Raw genomic sequence first — 21,811 nt, 5'->3', positions numbered from 1 at the left:
CACTGCACATATTTTGTTGAGTAGCTTCATGGGATTGGTTGATTAGCATGGAATTTAGCAGGGCATGCTGCAATTAGCATCTCCCAGGCACAGGCTAGGTCAGATGCAATCAATTATTAATGTACACTGTTATAAAAAGGCAAATGTGTAGCTAGGCAAACCATGTGGATGAGAGTTGTTTCTGAATTTAAACTCAGTTACACATTTATTTGGAACAGTATATTTTGACAGAGGACTATTGTACTCGATCGGGTATGTATCCATTTTATTAACTAAATATTGCATATGTTGGAATGTACTTTGGAATGATGTGAAGTAAATCATTAAGCATTTGTTAGAACTGTACTCATGACATGTCCTTGTTTTCCAGCCATTTTAGAGGTACAGAAGATGTAGAGTAAGCCAAAGGTCTAATGCTGTCTGATAACTATGCAAAAATGTTTCATGGATAGGTCCTTTGAGGACACATTTAACATTCCTCTGTTGTTTGGTTAGCACATTGTCCCTTATCTTATTATATATATATTTTTTTTTTTTGGGGGGGGGGGGGTGAGTTCCTGATTTGGCACAAACTAGAATGGACTGTTGTGCTGGGTGTGTGAGCTTAAGACTATCTGTAATGTCAAAAACAAGGATATGCCTGTCATGCTCCTGTCCTTCTTATGTAGCCCCCATGTTATTTGTTGACCACTGCTGAATCTTTAAATTGTAATCAAGTGGAGAATATGGAGAGTCTTCCTGTACTGCTTTATTTGTACACAGTTTATTTGTACTTATGTGATCCTTGTATGTGTTAACATTATTTAGTCTTTCAGTAAACAATATGCCTGCACGGCATAGGCCACCCCATTTTTCAGAGGCAGAGAATGACCTCATAATTGAAGCATTATAGCAACATCATGTGGTCCTGATGTCCAGAGGGCAGGCAAATATGTCACAACATGCAGCTCTGTGAGATGAATTGGTCCAAAATGTCAAAGCAGCTGGATGAAAAATCGTAGCTACCAGCAGGTGCGACACAGAGCCATGAACATGATTCATGCTGGAAGGAGGCATGCTGCTGAAGTGGCACATGATCGGTAAGTCACTGGTGGTGGGCCTGCAGCAGAACAACCTTTCGCCACCACCAAGGTATTCCTGGCCAACATTGCCACATAAGACTGTTCCCAGCAGTCCATTAGCAAGTATGCTCTTGATGTGGGTGCTACTCCTGCATCCCAGGAGGAGCTTCCATGTAGGCTTTGTTAAATCATCAGTAGAATACTGTTGCATTCATTCTGTAATAGTATATATAGGTTTAATGTGTGTCGTGTTTTTTTTTGGGGGGGGTATTTAAGATAGCTGCAGTTTTAAGGTCATTTAGAGTTTGTCAGACACATTCTTGTCAGCATTGCAGTTACTGTACATATAGATTATTACATTATTACTCCCCTGTTATACTGTTAAATGTGGTGCTGTTGCCATTACCTCTCCCTTTACTTCTTTCAGGACCATCAGGAATCCATAGATTTAGGGGTCCTGCAGTTGGTAAGCAGAATACATTAATGTCAGTAATGTAGAAATATTCCAGCAGATCTGCTAAAGTGTCATCTCAGGCCTGATATTTGTATCGCTGTACTGTCTGCATAATTGTTAACTGTACAGATATTTGCAGAATGTCCAGATGCAAGACTCATACCTCTGGCCCATATTTAAGAGCATACTGATTGAGTTGCAAACTATTAACAGGTCTTTAAAGATTGGAGATATAACATAATGACAAAAATCTCACCTGCAGACTGCATGCCCATCATAAATGTCATGGTGAAGAAATACTTGCTATTCTATCACCTTTAAAGGTTTGTACGGCAATATGTCATAATGTTACCAATTCTTGGGCCTTTGTCACACATTATGCATGGCTTTGTCCAAAGTCCTTGCTCTAAGAGGTTGAGAGGGAGGAATGTCTGTAATAGTGGCAGCTGTGTAAATTGCTTAACTATATTGCAACATAGTAGTACAGGTACTAATGTATTCCTGTTTTCCTTCCTTTTATCACAGGTGAACATGGAATGATGATGATGGACAAACTGAGGCATAGCTGGGGGTTGCAGAGGTTGATTCTGACACAGAGTGACCCTCCTCATTATCTCTAGACACAGCCAGTATGCCTACTCATACCCAGTTCACTGAGGCCATAGATATTGGACAGTTGGAGGGTGAGGACATTAACCAGAGAAGTGTGGCTACTGCTGTGGCTTCACTGTTGACACTGGCCATAGCCAAACTGTTGCGAGGTATCACACAGGCAGATTGATTGGGATGCCCAGAGGAGACATGCTGTCCCTCCCAAACCTGTTGCAGATGTTTCATCAAATGTCAGTTGATATATGTTTAGGACCATCATGGAGGCGCAGGCACATTCAGAAAGGAACTTCAGGAGAATGCTCAGGGTTATAGATACAGCACAGTCTGACATTGATGACTGCCTGCACCATGTTAATGGTTCTCTGGATCATTTGAATGACATGTTTGAACAGGATGTGTCTGTGAGGGAGTGCAGTGTATCTGTCATGGAATTCATATTATCTGTGATGGAATGTCTGCTGGGAGGGGAGCATCGACCTCATGGGTGTAGATCAGCAACTACATCTGCTGAGAGCCAAATTGGCCATGCCCGATCATACTCCCATAGTGGCAGTACATCCACTGCTCCAGCAGGGAGTGTGCTGTCCACACCTAGATATACCAGGTCCTGAGCACTCCTGTGAAGGGACCATGTCAGGCAGATATCAGCCACCTTCATATAGTAGCACAGCATCTGACCTTGGGCATGGAGGTGGCATTGTAACTCCTGGCAGAGCCAGTTCTCATGTTGAGGGGTGGAGATGGTGAACTCTTAGTGCTCCATGCATGGCTCACAGCTGGCTGACATACAGACATATAGGGCTAGCACTGAGCTTGGCTGTGTTCATGCAGATACTCACACACCAATGTCACATTGAGGGCACCTACAGATACACATGCAACAGTTACATGGTCCATCTTGCCTACTTCCCTTGTTTATTGACATGCACACTCGCCAGGTGTTTATCTCAGCCTAGGCCTCCTGCACCCTCAAACAACACCTTATGCAAGTGATAACTGTGCCACATCCCTTTTATCTGTCTTTTGGATTAATGTATACTAAAGCTATGTGTTTGATGCACAGGATGACTGTCTATATTAATATGACATCATTACCTCCATTTGAGCTGTTCAACTGATAATTGTACCTGTCATTTAGATTGCACATAGCCATTTAGACAGTTGCTAGCATAATAATTTATCTACTGTATAATGGATGCTTTTGTAAGTGCTGTAAAGTTAGACCATTAAATGTGCTTCATTAATATATCTAACTGTTTCATTAAGGATTGTTTAGTAAAAACATATAGGTGCACATTCAAAGTCAGCCCATCAGATTCAGAGCTCACAACTGTATGTCAGCAATGAAGACAAACCTCATCAGAATGGTAATACAGTATGATATTCCTTTTTGCATGTACATCACCATAAGTTCTGAGGTTCATAGAATGTGACAAAGGTATGGATCTGATGGTATTTAGAATCATAGCCATCACATCACAATATAATATCCAAAGGCAGATATAATGCAAGGCCAAGTTTTGTCTAGCAAGGAACGCCCATGTCCAGGAGGCAAGCAGCAGTAATCCATGCCAGAAAAAGTTTTTGCATCAAGTCATCCAGCCTGCCCTTCAAAAGAGTAATGGAGGTGCTCTGCTTGACATGGATTTGAAGCCTACTGCAGAAGAGTGACAACCTTTGAGAGATGTATCTGCCTTTACAGCATGCCCTATGTATGTCATATTGTACACTGACATCCTTGGAACAGATAACTGGAATCCCATATTACTTATGCATGTGCATCGTCATCCCATTTTGGCCACAGATAGCCCTGTAAGGCATACATAATCTGCCTCAAAGCTGTCTATATTATACCACACACAGTGACAGCTATGCCATTCTCCCCACAGAAGAGACATGCCTGAGACCCTCTGATGTTTTATTACTCAGACATGTCTGAGGTCTGTCAAATTGGTGCAGGTGTCTGGTACAATGCATATCAAATGGAGGGTTATATTCATTAATATGTCAGATGGGGTCTAGGGGATTACTAACATATATTGCTATTGATGTAATGCAGTTACTAATCAGATGTAAGATGTAGAATGTCTATCTCCCCACAGTAGACCCAGGTTGCAGCTGACATGTGTACCAAGTTCTATCAATACTGAAGGGGGGAACAGTATACCCCTGGTTATTTTATAATAAGCAAGAACATTTATTATTACCATAGGGTATGCTGATGCATTTCTGTGCAGTTCATGTAACACCAATGGTTTTGTCAGCAGTCATTTGTGCCACAGACCTCTATTTTGTTCAGGACTTCTGCGATATACAGTCAAATATGAGGGGGCACAGCACTGACACTTCTGTTACCACACATACAACATTGAGAAACCAGGACTGGAAGTTCACTCTCCTCAGCATAAACATGCAAATAAGACACCTTCAAGAACCCATGCAGAACAACTATGCTAATAATTTACACAACAACATATCCAGGAGTAACTATGACATGCCTGCTGCTTGAGGTGAAGTCCCGGACTATGATTAAATGTTGTTGGGCTGTGATCCCATTTGCGACAAACTGATAACATAGGATTTGATATTCACTTTGGTTAGTTTCCCCTACTGAGAACAAATGTTGGATTGTGATGAAGATTTTTGATAAGATGTGTGCACACCTCTGACATTTTATATGTCTTTGGTCACAATTTTGAATACCACCAAGTTTTGCAGCCACACAATACCCTTGGGAACACCTAACTGAAACACATCTAATGTTTAGACGTCACCTATTTCTCTGCATCTGAGATGCGTGCAAATTGTATCCATTGCCTTATGGCAGAGGTTGCATAAAGTTATGGTTCTATAATTTCACTTGTATTTTGCCAATTATCCCTTGATTGGTTGGAAAATAGTCACTGTATTCCATTCATTGTGGACAACAGCAGTATTCAGACTGTGTTTGAATATGATGCCTAGGGAAGTCACTCACTGTTGAAGTACATGAAGAACACAGGCCAGAATGCCATCTGGTTCCATGGAGACTGCGCTCCTAGTGTTGGCGAGGGCAGTGATAACTTTCTCATTGTAGATACCACAACTTGGAGAGGATTTTGCACACATGGTTTTTACTAGGAATGGTGGTGGCAGAGGGGGCACTTTTCAGCCAAACATGTCTGCTAGCAGTCTTGGAAGAAGTTACCCTGGATCAGTGGGTGCATTACCATACACAATTTGGTCCATTTACATCTAAGTTATAAATATCATTTTGCAGATGTACATGAAGACAGCCTTCTGGTTATCCCTAGATGTGTTGTTGTGTAAAGTCTTAGCATAATTGCTCTGTGTGAGTTCTTGAAGTTGTCTTAGTTGCATGTTTATGCTGATAAGGGTGGCCTTCCAGTTATGGTTTCTCAGTGTTGTATTTGTAAACAGCAGCTTCTTTCACTTACTGTATAATGAAGCTATGACTGACATACACTGGTATGGTTTGTGTTTTCAGGAAGATCTTTGTTTAAGTCTATTAGACATGGCAATGTGTGTATATATTTTTGTAGATTTGTAGACAGGGCATCAGGGAGTAAGTTACTATAGCTGTCAATGACTTTTGTGGAAACTGTGCCTTGGGAGTATTTTAGACCATACCTTAGGAGTGTGTAGTTACCTTGGATGATGATTGTGAACCTGACTCCTACTTTGGGGAGTTCAGTAGCTATATCTACTTTGAAATATACTGCCTTATGGTTGGATTAACAGTGCAGGCAGTATGTATGCCATTACATTGTTTACTCATATTGTTGAGGTACAGGTCTGGAATATTAGATAATCTTGCTGGGTGTTGAACTCTTTCTTCCATGGCATTTCAGTTCACAGACTCTTGGTAATATTGTGCAGGTCAGTTTGTTGTGCTATAATTATTCTGATCAATGGATAAATACTTTCACTCACCCCTGTCTGTGTTTTGCTCTACTTAAACTGTTCCATGTAGTAATATATAGGCTATGTGGCCTTGTGTATTTATGGATGGTGACCTGTTAATGGTGATAGCATGAAGGGGTTTCCCATCTACAGTCAGTTGGACAAAGAATAACTCCATATATGTATCTTCTCCAAAGAGTCTTCAAATGTACTAATCTTCAATGTAAATAGATATGACACCTCCTGTGGTGCACACAACCTCCATTTGCAGTGTGGATGTTTGGAAGGCATTATAACCTTGCAAGGGCAAAGTTCATACAACAGCCTTGAACCAGGTTTCTGTGACTGCACAGGCATCAATATCTTCACTGTGAAGAGTGCTTACAGAGAGTTAGGTTTAATATATGAACTCCTGGGAGTTAGCAGCATGGTCCCTACTTTGTTGGAGTTGTACATTTTCACATTGGTTATTCTTCTTTTGTGACCTTGCCTAATAAAGGGATCATGGTGCAGTCAAGTGGCATATGTCTGGCAAAGCACCGTGCTCTATCTGTCATGTCATCTGACACTGGCAGGTATTGTATCACCTTAGTATAACACCAGAAACTTCGGCAAGTTCAGTGAACCTGTTGTTCTTTGTATAGTGGTGTCATCATAGGTGAGGGTATAACGCTTCTCAAGCATAGGAACCTACCTGGCTGGGTCCCATCTTTAGATAGGTCAATCATGTATGTGTTCATTTATTTGGTATAATCACATCTCAAGTTGTGCATACAAAGATGAAGTATGCTGGAATAAGAGTGATACTTGTTGAGAGACCTGATTGCATGTGTGTTGTGATGACTACATCTACAACACAGCTGACACATATCCTTGTTTAAGCTGGTGAGTGAGGCACCTGTACATCTCACTATACAGTCAACTATTATGAAAGCTTTTGGGATACATGCCCATTGCCCTAAGCACTTCTATGGTGAGACAGTGAGGATGATATGCTGATATGCCTAACGTACATTGTCTACTTGAAGCCTGATTGTGTTTAGGATGTATCTGCTGTTTAGGTTGGTTTGTGGGGAGTACCTCTGCAATTAATGTTTTTTTATTGGGTGCATGTTATGGGTAGAAGTCAAGGTGTGTGAGCAGACAACATTCCTAGTGATAGTCTTCTGGAATCCATAGAGCAGTGATTCCAGATTCCTACTATATGTGTATCTCTTGAATTTGTTATTCAGTGATGTAGAAGAATCAGGCTATTCCATACACAGGAGGAATTATCTGCACTGAGTCAAAAACTCATGTCAACTATGATAGAAGGGGAAACAGAGGGAAAATGATAGTTGATAATGGAAGGTTTAAACATGATATATGCATAGAGAATGCAAAAAGGAGGAGTACATGTGATCTGACTGCCATTTTCAGGTGACTAATCTATGAGGTGTACATTAGGAGATACTTCATAAGGTGGATCAATACCTCTGTTATTGATAGGTAAGTGGGTAACGTGCTGCTTGTTATGAAACAGAGGTTCTGACAGCTAGATCTGCTCTGCTACATAGCAGCAGCTGATTGTATTTGAAAGCAAGTGTATTTACATTTCTGCATGTATGAGGGCAAACATGCTGTAGATGGACTGGACACTTTAAATTGGCCCTAGGCATGAGTGTGTGCATGTGTGGGCCTTCTGTGGAAGGTTGGGTGCTGGGCTGGCTACTCGACACCATAAAACTCCACTGCCAATCATGAGCGAACAGGTGATCCACTGTGGCGACCCCTAACTGGGAAAAGACGAAAGAAGAAGAAGATGAGTTCAAAGTGTTACAGCCTCTGCTCACAATCCAGAGGCGGTTATACAAAGACACACTGTTAAAGCACAAACTAAGTTCTGACACAGTAACCATCAATTAGATACTCCTACTGTACATTCATGCCACAGGTGCACAGATTGGGTTTCTCTAAACAGAGATGCCGTCTTCTTCTACCTATTCTTTTGGATAGTACCAACAGAGCTCACCAGAGCAGATGATCTGCTTCCATTTATACCCCTCCACTGCATCTTGCTGTATCACATCAACCACCTGCATGTCCTCTGTCACCACATCCACACATCTTATCTTAAACCTTCCTATTTTCCTCTTACCTGGCAGCTGCATCCTTAGCATCCTTCCCTAATATACCCAGCATTATTCATTAGCAAATGTCCAAACCAACACAATTCTAACACTCTATCTTCATCTCCAAACCATACAACTTGAGCTGACACTATAATATACGGTTAATACTTCTGCCCATCCTTGGCACACACAATTCAAATCATAATATCTGTGATCTAATGGGTCAACCTGTCCATCATCATTGCAAACAGATGTCATGATGTTTGTGCATACAATAATAGTAATGTCACTGTTGTCTGTCTTATATAGGATGAGATGACATCTAATCTGATATAGCCGATGACATCAGCAGTGTCTGTGGAACACAAAAGAACAGTGTCACTTAGGCTGCTGTAAAATGCTCTGTGTAATATCCACAACAGCTTACTCACATACAAACACATGACTGCTGGGAAAATGGACTCCCTACCTATCTAAGTTTATGGACTACAGATCAGAGTACATAATGCACACCCCACAGCACAAGTCTGAGTTTAATAGGAGTGAAGGTAATCTTATGGTAGATGACATCAGCAGGCCACATGGGGGACACAATTCTGGAAGCCTGCCTTGACTGGATATTTGTCCAAGCACCAAACCAATCGAATACCATGCCATTTGTGAAGTCAGATTCTACTTCTACTTCTGCTTATACACACACACACACAGTTGAATGTAGTGAGATGTGAACCCCTACCTACATTCGTGGACTACAGATCAGAGTACTTATTGCACACACCACAACACAAGTCTGATTTATGTAGGACTGCAGGTGAACCTATAGTAGATGACATAACCAAGTCATGTGTTCAACAACAGCTTGGGAGGTTTGCATAGTCACATTGCTTTGTAATGTCATCTGAGGCTAGTAGACTAGCAGACAAATACTGTTTAGTAGTCTAGTTGTGTAACAACAATACCATTATTGAGCCTGTCTGTCTGCTTTTGGATGAGCAAGCTGGTAAGCACCATCGACTGGCCCTGTCCATGAGGGATAACACATCACATATTATTACAACTTGTACAATAGTCAATATATGTGTGGAAAACTCAAGGTGACCCAGGGTTATTGTACCAGTTGGTGTTGTTTCTGGTGGGGAAACAAAGGGATGGTTTGCCAATATATGTACATATACTTTTATATATTGTGCCCTCAATTTGCAATATTTCCATATGTAATGTTAGGGGAGACATGGTGTCTGAAAATGATAGGGAACCATGCCTCTAAAATTCCCAGATTTTTGCATAATGTCCAGATGTTTGACTCATATTTTTAGTCTGTTACATACAATATTGTGGTTTTCCGGGAGATCAATGGCAAATCATTGAGAAATGAGGTCAGAAAATAATGGAAGACATCTGAATTTTACACATCCTATCCTTCAGAAAATTCATGGTAATGCAACACCTGTCAATCTATCAACTTCCTAAGTTTGTAAATGCAATATTTAAAAAGTCCCCCTATTTTTGGACCTTTGCCCTGATTTCTTACTCTAGGAGCTTGAGAGGTATGTAGGGCACTATGGACATATGCCAGGATTCAAACCCTCAACAGCATTACAGCTTCATCAGACAGGATGGCTGCATTAGTCCTTTGGCTGCATTAGTCCTTTTGGCCACAGAAACAGCTTGCCAGAACAGGGGTCATTCATCACACAACCACCTGCATAGCAATGTACACTGTATACATGACTTACCTAACACATGCAATGTATCACCAAATCTACAGTATTCTCCTGGAAATGTGGGGGATAATAACTGTGACAGATGCCCATATACCATGGGTTTGGGGGTAGCATAGATGAGTTACTGTTATGGCAGTTATGGCAGTTATGGCAGTTATAAGGGGACACCCTAGTTTTGGGAGGGTTGGGGAACAATCCACATCTGCTGTTACGATACAGACAAGTCTGAAGTCAGACACTGCAATATATAACCTCATTTCTAACTCCTGTATTGAATGATGTACCAGTTATCTGCTGCAGTAGGACTGTATGAAGGTTTTGTACATGAAGCCTAGTAATTACAAATGGACAAATACTAGGAAAACAGTGTCAGTATTCACATGTTAATTTAAGTTCTGTACAAATACACCACTATTTACTTGCATACTGTACCAAGTTCATAGATACAAAGAATATATCATAATACTCTGCAAGACTACAGTGTATGTTAAGGACTTACCCTGCAAATGCAGCAGTTGACACAGCTGTATTTCAGGGTTGACTCTATCTGATGCAAGCAGTACACAGCCAATACATGGATAGGTGCTGGTTGTGTGAGTTGCCTGGCATAATTTTTAATGTATGTATGTGAGTAGGAGAAAAGTATTAGTCCCTAGGTCCCTAAGTGGTCAGTGAATATGCTATGTGTCTCTTAGCCAAAGCAAGGGTATATTGAACATGCCTAAGTTCCCTACAGGGACAACAGCTGGGGGTTCCTCCTCAGAGTCCTCCTGTGATTGTGACTGTGGTGACCTAGGTGCAGGTGGGGGATGTGTGCCCCTTCCTCTTGCTGATCCTGCTGCAGCTGTTTCTACAGGATCAAATTGTGGATCATAGCACATACTGTAAATATTTGTGCACATGTGCATAGAGTATACTGCATGGCTCCACTGGATATATTTATGCACTGGAACCGTGACTTCAGAAGCCCAAACACATGCTCTATAATGTTCCTAGTTTGTGCATGTGCCTCATTATGCCATTCTTTCATGGGTAAATGTGCCTTGATGTGTACATGAGTGCAATATATGGCACCCAGTACTTCAGGGTAGTGCGCTACATGGTAGAACCATTGCGTATTGCTGGCTTTCTTCTCAGGGGAAAGGGGAAATGATATGTGCTCACTGACATGGAGGAGTATAGCATCCAGGATCTGGTGGAGTATCCTAGATGCTGATGCCTGTGACACCCCCATTGTGTCCCCAGTTGGTCTTTGCAAAGTACCTATAGCTAATATCCTAAGGGCTATACATACCTTAGTTTCCACTGGGATGGGTTCCCCTCAGTTGGCTCTGGCTCTGAGTAGAGTGGGGTAAAGCTCATGGAGTTCTTGTAATATGTCTCTGTCCACCCTATAGTGCTGAAAAATCTCCAGCTCATGTAGCACATGGAAGGTTACCATGGGCCTGAACACTCTTATCCTTCATGGCCTAGGCCTATTGTCAGGAGCACCAGCAGCATTGATGTCAGCCTCTAGCACATGCAGCTGTAGACTATCTGCAGCAACCCCTAGCATTATCTCAGTTAAAATTTCAAAGTCTCAACTCCAATGGTCTTCAAGTATTGAGGGTTTAAATCAGAATGTAGGCTGTATGCATACTTTATAAATTTCTTGAGTACGTCCACCATGCAGGATTGGCTAATTAATATGGAATTCACCTGCTTAAGATATAATTAACATGATTTAAAGGTCCTGCTTTTGTGTACAGTAGTGCACTGTATGCACCAGCTCATAGGAGAGCACAGCTGTGCATAACTAAGATAAGCCATGTAAAAATTTTATATTTTCATTCCTGTGGTCATGAAACATACAGAAAATGCTAATTGCTGCACATTTCACTTTATTTCTATAAGCTGCAATATCAGAACAGTATGAGAAAAGTTGATATTCCCTGTGCTTGAATCCAAGACCATCTGTATTCCAGTCCAATACGTAACACCTGTCACCACAGGAGTGGGTAGGCAAAGTACCATAACTGGAGGATATTAGAAAAGTGCAGTCTCTGGGTTTGTGAGATGCCCAGTAGTACCCAGCAATATTGAATGAATGCATCCAGTTTCTATTTTTGAAGATTTAGCTAATGTCTGATATGTGGGTAGTCTGGCCGAGCAAACAAGTTATTCATCATTAAAACCATTTGTGCCAAGCAACGTACTGAGCAAACACGTGCAATACACGCAAGAAATAAAAACAAAGTTGCATGACATACAACCCTGATATCATCAATATCCATTGGAAACATAAACATTGTGTAGGAGCTTCCATGAAGTGAACATCCCTACACAGTTCCTGCTTTTTTGTGATTCAACAAATCCACTGATTTTTACAATCATTTGCGTAATAACCATGCTGACAGCCTGAAATCTACACGTTTAGCAGCCGTGTAAGCTGGGTAACAGCAAGGAAGCATGATTTTAAAGACACAAGGCAGGGTATTACTCTACCTATTGTGATATTACATTATACTCCTCCTTTTAATATCGTTTCTGTTATTCATATTTAAAATCTTTTACGGCAAGCAGTGCACTGTGCAAACATGAAGAAAAATATTATTTTAAATTTATACCTTTCTGACACACCCCTGTCATCCTTTCAGACATACACAGTGTATACATCACTCATTATATGTGTGTTGTTACCTTTTCATGGGCATTCTCCATATTTCTGGACCTATACATGCCCTTGCTTCTTTGTAGACTCCTGTACATGGAAAACTTCCACGTACACTACCAATACGGACATGGAATCTACACGGTTGTGTTTAAGGTGGTTGGATTGCTCCATCATGTTGTTTCACTTCATTAGCATAAATTTCAGCTACTTATGCTGAAATTTGCATTCCACAAAATGGTCCAGTATTGCCCATGAGTGTGCGTGATTGTGCACCTCTTCACAGAGTTTACTGAATTTAAAACTCACTGCACCCATGTTTGCATAGCTCAACTACGAGTACAAAGAAAAAAATGACCGAGTAAGCTTTATTGAATTTGTACTGCTTTCTTTAATCAAAAATAGTGTACTAATTTATTTTTTTTTTCCTGTTCACATTGAAATGATTGTTATATAGTTAGTCATCCTCATTGTATTTGTAATAGTGCTTTTAGTAATGCAGTCCTCCTGGTTAGTAATTAGAGCTTACTCAGCACCTTGTGCAAATGATGCTAAGATTAGCCTGGTCTCTGCTGGGGGTATCAAAGCCAGGCAACTTTAATGTGTGGTGCATAGTACTGGGCAGATTAATATTTATGTAGCATACATCACTCACAAGCTTCTGGCCAATGGAAAAATCTTTGTACACCTCATAGCTTTTTCTTCAGTATGGCCAGAGAACTGCCATTTTTCTCTGGCTTCACATAGCTAATCTGCATTGCTCTCATCCCACTGCCATGCACAGTATAATTACAGATATTATTATTATTATTTTTTTTTAGAGTCCTTAGAGGGTATGTGTACATTGTACTTATCTAATTTTGCACCACGTTAAAGGCAGAAAATGTGAGTAAACAATGGATATGCAAGATGAAGGCATGTTAACTTTAAAGAAAGACTCCAACAGCTCTGAACCCATAACTGTCATGATATTCTCCATACTATTGTACTAGCTAGGACAATCACCGCAGAAGTCAGACTAGACAGGGTTCACGAGGAACGCTTTCCAGGGAAATTTAGAACAATTGCAGAGAGAAGACACAGCAATGCATGAATAGTATATACTGTGCTCCAGTATTTGCACCCCCCCCCACACACAAAACAGTCAATGTCAAAGCATGAGGTATAATAATGTTGTTGTACATTATATTGTTAACTTAACAGAGAAATAATGGAACAAGAACTTATATAGACATTTTACATGAAACTGTAAACTCAGGAACATAATTTACATAATAATGAAATGAATGTTTCATTTCATGATTATATATCATCTAACAGCTTGTTTAAAATTACATGAGAATGAATTTGAACATGATTATGTCACTGACATCCCTAAGGAGAGCATTTTCTACACATGCTGCATAATCTTTCCGAGAAAATGTATCAATAAGACACATTTCAGGGTAACAAAACATAGCGAGGTATGCCAATTACGTTTTCAGCAGAATGGCACAAAATATTGACTAGACTGCAATGCAGTTGCTGACTGAAAACAAAATTGTAAAACAGCATGCCATCCTCAGTGGACAGTGCCTTACACCCAGTGCTCAAGAATGGAATCCACACATTATTTATTAATATGCTGAGACACTGATGCAGTTAAACAGAATAGAATCTCTTTACCTTACTGTTAGTTATGTTAGAATTGCTAAGTGACATGCAGTAATTCTCAGCTCAGGAGTTTAACCAATGGTGAACTCTTTGTGCATAAGTTGTACATTTCTTTGCTTTTGCCATAGGAGGAGACATGTAATTTTCCTCTGGTTAGTGATGACCAGCAATGTTGCTCTGTATCAACCGTCTTGTGATGTACAAATACAAAAACAGGAATTTTAGTTTATAAGCAATTTTTGGTTGTGTGTTTATCTTTCTTTTGACAAGATTAATAATGTTTAGAAATGTAAGGATAGGACAGAAGTGAAAATGGGAAGCAAGTAGAGGACAGAACAAAACAAGATCATTTCAGAAATTATCACAAAGGAGGTGGATAGGACCATATCTCTCAACCTCCTATCTAAATAATCTTGTTAACTTAATTCTTTTCGAATACTTTTTGCTTTTCAGATAAAAATGTAATCCTTAAAGAAACTAACACTGTGTGTGAGAGATGCATGTACATAACTTCTTTGGAGGCAACAATCTTGATTACAAACAAGGTTGCCAATTACACACACATTACATATTCCACACGTACCACTCACCGCAAACATAGACCATCTTATGGTGAGACTCTTAAAAGAAACCTTCCCAAACCTCAAAGACCTCCTAAGCCTACAAATAACAATGCCTATCCTCCGCAATGCCTGAAGTATAAACCAAAGTAAACAATAATCACCACACATAAGCTTACATCCAATGTCTCCAAAGATCAAAGACAGTACAACAAGCAAACACTTTACCTGGGTTTCATGCAACAGGGGATTCCATTGTACAACCTATAGATGCTCTAAACAACAGGCAAGACAAGGAGAAGTTAATGACCCCATAAACTACATAACCATCAGTCTGACAAGTCTAACATGCAGAGCCATGGAACAACTTATCATAGACATGATCAGAAAGGACATTCACAACATAAAGACAGTGGACACATCCGAGTTTGGCTTTGGAAGGGAAGGTCTTGCCTACTTAACCTATAGACTTCTTCAAGAGGGTCACCAAGGCAATGGATGAGAGGAAGACAATGCATACCACCTACTTTGACTTGGCTCAGGTGTTCAATATGATCCCTTATTCAGGTACCGTTGACAAACTCACCAAACTCTGAATTAATCCCAACATAACTCACTGGATTGCCAGCTGGCTTACAGATAGGACTCAAAAAGTCATGACTGGTGAGACCACCTCCACCAAGAAATTGGTCACCAGCAGAGTACCTCAGGGATCTATGCTGGATCCATAACTTTTTAGCATCTACTACTTGAAATTCAAAGCTAATGTCAATGGCCTTTGCTCACCATATTAGCAGATGACTGCAAATTGGGAGCTATCATAGATTCCCCACATGACATTAATATCATGCAAGAGGGCCTAACACAGACAAATGAATGTTGCCAAAACCACAGTTTAAAACTCAATACCAAGAAGGGCTTTATACTGCCCTTTGGGAAAAAGTCCACACTAGCCAATTAGTCTGTTGATAAAACACTCCTCTCTCAGAGTTGACCCTGTAGTTAGCGATCTAGGAACATATGTAAATAGTAGTCTGCCTTTGAACAATATCTAACCAAGATAGTAAGAAAGTCATTCTGTCAACCAACGTATGAGTAAGGGTATGGCGTCCAGGTCCAAGGAAATTATACTACTAGTTTACTAGGCCCTTATCAGACCCATCACTGAGTGCAATGCCCTCTTTGCTACGTACCTGACCAGGCATTTGCAACAGTTGGAATGTTCACAAAGGTTTCTCACTAGAAGAATCCATGGTATTAACAAACTGCCCTACACAGATCACCTTAAGGCCTTATCTCAATAGTCAGTCTCCTACAGGTTACTGAGAGGTGATCTTTGCCTGGCATTTAAGGCAGCCTCAGATCTAGCCCTGATGGAATTGTGATAATTCGCAAAAAGAACATCACTAGAAATAGTAGATCCAATGATTTAAACTTTGCCTGTGGTATAAATAGAATATGCTGGCCAGACCAATATGTGCCTCAAAGGATTCCCAGCTATGGAAAAGGCTCCGCATCTCTGTGAACTAGAGTTAATTCCTGACTCTATTCAAACATAACCTTGACTACTGGATGAGAAATTGTAAATTCATCTGCAGTCTGGTCCCCCATGTCTCTAATGGACAGAGGCAGACAGTAAGAAAAATATTACCTAACTAACATACCTTCCCCCCAAAAAGCCCTTAGCCACCTACAAACTAACACACCCCTCTTAACAAACACCCAAGCTACACTGGGACACAATTGGGATGGGTTGCATGGTTAGCCTTACAAAGGTCCTGTTTGTTGTTAGCCTAGTATAGACCTATGAACATATGAGTCTGTGAATTAAATCATGAATAATGTGATAAAATAACACATTTTCTAGGATGACTAATAAAAGCAAGTTATTTGTGTGCATTACTCAAATATGTGCTAAGTTGAGAGTTATGTGTAGGATGTAATTTTTTTTGAAACAGGTTTCTTTTTCGTCTCTTTCAGAGGGAAAGCTGGGGAATGAAATCATGGATATAAGAAATAGGTAAGGGTGGGAGCAGGGAAAGACAGACACAGGGTGTGGGGTAAAACAGTGAGGGAGGGGAATCACAAAGGTCAAGGAGACATTAGACAAAGAGTGGATTGTATAACATAACAGGAATGATTATAGATGCAATAGGGAGGGGAACACCAGCTATGGGGATAAGATTAGGTGTTCTGAGATGCATTATCAACCATCTTTGACATAGTGAGAAATTACTCCTCATCCCAGTAGCTGTCACCTCTGAATACTGCCTTAGGAAGGGCAGGCATCTATGGGCAAGGAATCCACTCAGTGAATCACTAGAGCATGGTGCCAATATGGCTAATGCAGGTATCAAACCAAAGCTCCAGTATTTCCCCCAAAAAATCTCTGCCGGCTTCTAATGGGTAACACACTTGCCACCTCTACTAGCACTGGCATTTCTCTTGATGGGTAGCACTGCACCATCCTCTGGGGCAGGGCTACCTGATACAGGTGGTGCAGGTTAGGCAGCAGTTGTGGCTCGGGATGCAGATATGCTGGATACCTCTGTTGGTGATGGTGCTGCAGCTGCTATCAGAAGTTGGTCCAGGTCTCTGTGCTGCCTATAGTAGTAACAAAATAGGGAAATATTAAAAAAAAGAGAAAGGCTATGGACAAAGAAAGTGGGTGAAGAGATGTACAAAACAATAAACTTGTCTTACTTTTTCTATTCAAAATGTTCCCTGAAGGAGCATAATATTATCATTATGGGAACTAAAATGTAATTTTAATACTTTAACTGTTTTATTTGCAATTTGTATTGGTTTAACTGTCTTGATCGTTAAAACCCATGCACACAGGATTTTTGTTTTCGGGGGGGGGGGGGGGGTTGAACACATAACCATCCTAAAATTTTAGTATACATAGACTTAACATGCTGAGCCACTTCTCTGGCTATTTGGTGTAGTAGGGTGGAATGTAGAATCAATATTCTAACTCTGTGCACGATAATTCCAGTATAGAATGTCATCTGTGATAGATGCTGTCCTGCTGTATAAATATTAATTTATAAGTATTTTAATTGCTGTCACTTTTCAAACAGACAAGTTTTCACAATTTCAACCAAACTTACCCTGGCACTCCATTATGTGCTACAATCTCTTCATATCCATCTCCCAATTCCTTTCAATCTGTGCAGGAGCTGGAGGAAAGGAGAGCACAGAATGAAAAGGTACATGGTGCCATGCACTGGTAGAGTGTGCGGAGGGGTAATTTATGTTACATATACAGTACTGAGATGGTGCTTATGCCTTAACTTGAGCCTCCTATTAGCCAAGAAGGTCAGACTTACATTATGTCAGGTCACTATAACAGTGAGGGCACTATTCTTCCATGCATGGGAAGAAAGTAGCATCCATCCTTGTTCTGAGATCTGGTATAGTCTTTCTGCAGGAGCCTATGACTGCATTACTTAAAAAGGATGGCCTGAAAAATCTTAGACTCCTCCACACACCACCTCTGTGCTCTTCAAGAAGCACTACTTTCAACTTCACCAGCCATAAGTGTATATCCATCAATGATGTCAGGAAAAATGGCAGTGAACTGGCACTCAAAGCAGACCTTGTGTTTTCCACCCTTCTCACAATTACGGCCACGGAGAAGAATTGCATTAACAATGCAGATACTACAAAATATTATAAAGGTATAGTATTATTATGTTCCCAGTGGGACTTCAAGGTGCGAAACATGGCAAGCCTCCTTCCCTCAATTTGCTACTGAGAATAAATGCCCAACAGCAGCTTCAGATGCAGATGGTTTAGTGTTGGATGACAGTTTCCTTCAACTCAACATAATTAGCATCCAGAGCATGTGCAGAGCTTACCACAGATATTCGGGCATGTGGATAGCATCATGTACAACTCTAAACAAGTTTTATCATATGTTCCCATTGCACAGATATAAATATTCAGAAACACTAATTAGATATGCCTTAATTAATATAATCATTGCAGCCAGGTGGTGGTGGGAGGGGGTGGATCTGCATCATATAAGCACAACAAGATTCCCATCTTGCTACTGAAAAATCACTTGGATTAAATAAATCCTGAGGAAAATACTTTTTCTACATACCAAGTGTCTGTTTACATAAGGTATGTATTATGTTATGTATTAGGTTTCACAAAAATTATTTGCATTTATTTATTTATTTATTAACATTTGATTACTGGGAAAATCTGACTGGGGTAGGAGCTCATTTTCAGCACAGGCCCAGTGTGAAAAATTAGACATAATATGAAAACATTTGTGAAGAATAGAGACAAGTTATATGAAATGGATTAAATATTTGGAGAAATTTTACTCAATTTGTTGAGAAATTAACAATAGGTTAGTATAATGCAAACCAGAATTGCAATATGAAGTGAGAAAAAAAACAAACTTATGGTTTATTTAGACAGAAAGCCAAGGTAGAGAAATTGATAGAAGTTAGGAAGTGAGTGAAGAAGAGAGAGTAAAGAGGTGTAAGGCATGAATAGGTATTTGTTCACATTTAGGTCTATAGTTTATCCAGGTGTTGAGCAAGAACAGAGCTAGCTTCTGGCTAGTTTTGAATGATAGGAGAGAGGTTATTGATCTGGATACAGTTAAGGAGGTCCAGGCCTTAGCAACATGCTACAAGTATAGACAATTTAACTTATCATCCACTGTCATCCCTAATAATTTAGTATTAGAAGTGACTTTAGTGGTTGTATTATCAAGAGAGGATTGAACTTTGTTTTTTTTTTCATGAAAGAAAGATTTTGGGGGGAAAAGCGGCAGTTTTTCTTTTTTTTAGGGTGGAACATGAGCTGAATGTTACAAAATCATGTTTCAGTGGCTGTTCAAGCTTTGTACAAGGCTAGTTTTTTGTGTGATATGAAATGTAAGGCCAAGAATAGCTGTCATATTTTTATTGCAAGTACTGATGTATTAGATACTTCTCTCCGAAGGGGTACATCTACCTTTGTAGCATGCAGGAATGTTACACTAATGCTGCAGCTGAGTAAATCATGCCAAACACCAATAATAAGTGTTTTGCAAGTTAAATTTGATTTTCAGATATATGTTTTCTGCAAACCTTTTTGACTACTGTACATATGCTTGTTACAGAGGGTAATTGTAGTCATATATACATTTGTTTTTTTGAGTGGGGGAATTTGTGAGGCACACAAATAATGTTTGCATTTCAGATATTTGGTTTTTGAATTCAGCAATATTCCTCTCAGACCTCTAAAAAAGTGTATGAGACGGATTAGTATTATGTTAGTAGTTTGAAGATACATGTAGGACAACAAAAGTTTATTTCAGTGGTTTCCATATTAACAGAGCTATGTCTAAGACACTGACAGACAAGGGCACTTCCACATGCAAGCCTAGGCTTACATAGCCACAGAATGAAGTGCAGCTGGCGGCCCTCTGTATCTTTGCAGTGTATGCCATGGGGCTATCCTTCCTCAATCTTGTGTGTAAGCAATGTCATTGTTTTGTGAGGCTAGGGGCTTGATTATGAAATGGTACACTGCCAAGCTACAGATACGATATGTGCCACCTGAAGAACACAGGCCAGTCTGTGGGAACAGAGGCCAATTGGTGGTGGCCATCCACCAACCCACCACTTATGGACAAGGTGGAGCTTCTCTCTTCATTTAATACTGGTACCTCTTCCACAGGGTTCCACAGTGTGCCAATGGATGCTGGGGCCAAATTGGATAGGCCACAGGGAATGTCCACTGTCAATGCCACATGTGTGTAATTATAAGTGTGTGGTCATAACTGTACTCACACTACAGTTTAAAATACCTCTTTCACTTGTGTCATATAGGTACAGCTTGCAACCAGGTTCAACATACATTTACAGAAGGTAAGGGCAGGGCTATGATAATGTATCATATTTTTATATTTGTGGGGATATCTATTGTATGTTTAATTTTGGAGATGGGTCATATTTACACTGGACATATTTTGTTTTGGTGTGATCACAGGAGAGTTATTTTCTGGCACCAGCACTGAGACCCTCCCCCCTTAAGTGATGTTGCATGATATTTAGCCTTGAAGATGATGGAAAGGAAGATGTGGCACAGTCAGGGGGTGCATAGTGTGTGTGTTGGATACAGGAAAATTGTGACTCCTACATCTTCTTCTCAGAATGTCGATATAGTCTATATGCCTGTGCATATGCTGGACACACTTCCACCTGATAGTAGACAGGATAATGATAACGCATAAGATCTAGGCCATGTGGTTGCCCATAATAAATACTTGTCTAAATCTGTCCTTAGTCATCATGTTCAAGATGAGTGACATGCGGGAGGTCCAGGTGCTTATTCGTGGTACAGTCTCTGCCCTCTCTCTGGGGTTGGTGCAGCATTAGCCTCCACCCAACATAAGTGTAGGGCCATTGTGGAGGCACTATGTGTGATTCATGGTCATTGCTATGGTCATACTGGAACATGCTCCAAAAGACGTTGATTATGGTCAGGTAGCACAATAATATTGAGACAGGGGCATGGGACAGACAGTGCAATTCTTCACAGAGCCAGCTCTTGTGGATTGAGGCATCCAAGGGAGGCTGTATTCTCTGACATGCATAGTCTGGACCAGTCCAGTAGGCTACAGCACAGCAATGCACCATGTGCACACACCAACACAGCCCACAGCACATTCCACAGTCCTGCCTACCCAAGCCTTTCACAACAGTAAACTCCTCCTCACTGTTCTGACACTTCCCTTACAAGCAATTGCTACTGTAACACACCACATCATTGCCATTTATGCTCATCTCATTGAAAAACATGTATTCCTTTACTCTCTTCTCCACCTGTGTAAATGAAGCAATTGCGCCCTGCCCTGTTTACATTGTTACTTGGGTATCCTGTATTTGTTGCACAATGTGGCCATATTATGCATGGGTAAGTTTTCATCTCTTGCTCTGCTGTGTGTCTACTCAGCCACAGTGGCCAGGACATGCAAGGTTAAGGAGAATCTGTTGTTTTTGTAGGCATAACTTCTACTGCATGTATCTGCTTAGTCCTCAAATAGTTATGTAGTAAAGCTATGTGCAGTCC

The sequence above is a fragment of the Protopterus annectens genome, chromosome 11.part0 (assembly GCF_019279795.1).
Source record: "Protopterus annectens isolate FY-2018-M chromosome 11.part0, PAN1.0, whole genome shotgun sequence".
NCBI lineage: Eukaryota > Metazoa > Chordata > Ceratodontiformes > Protopteridae > Protopterus > Protopterus annectens.
This window is presented reverse-complemented; position numbering follows the sequence as displayed.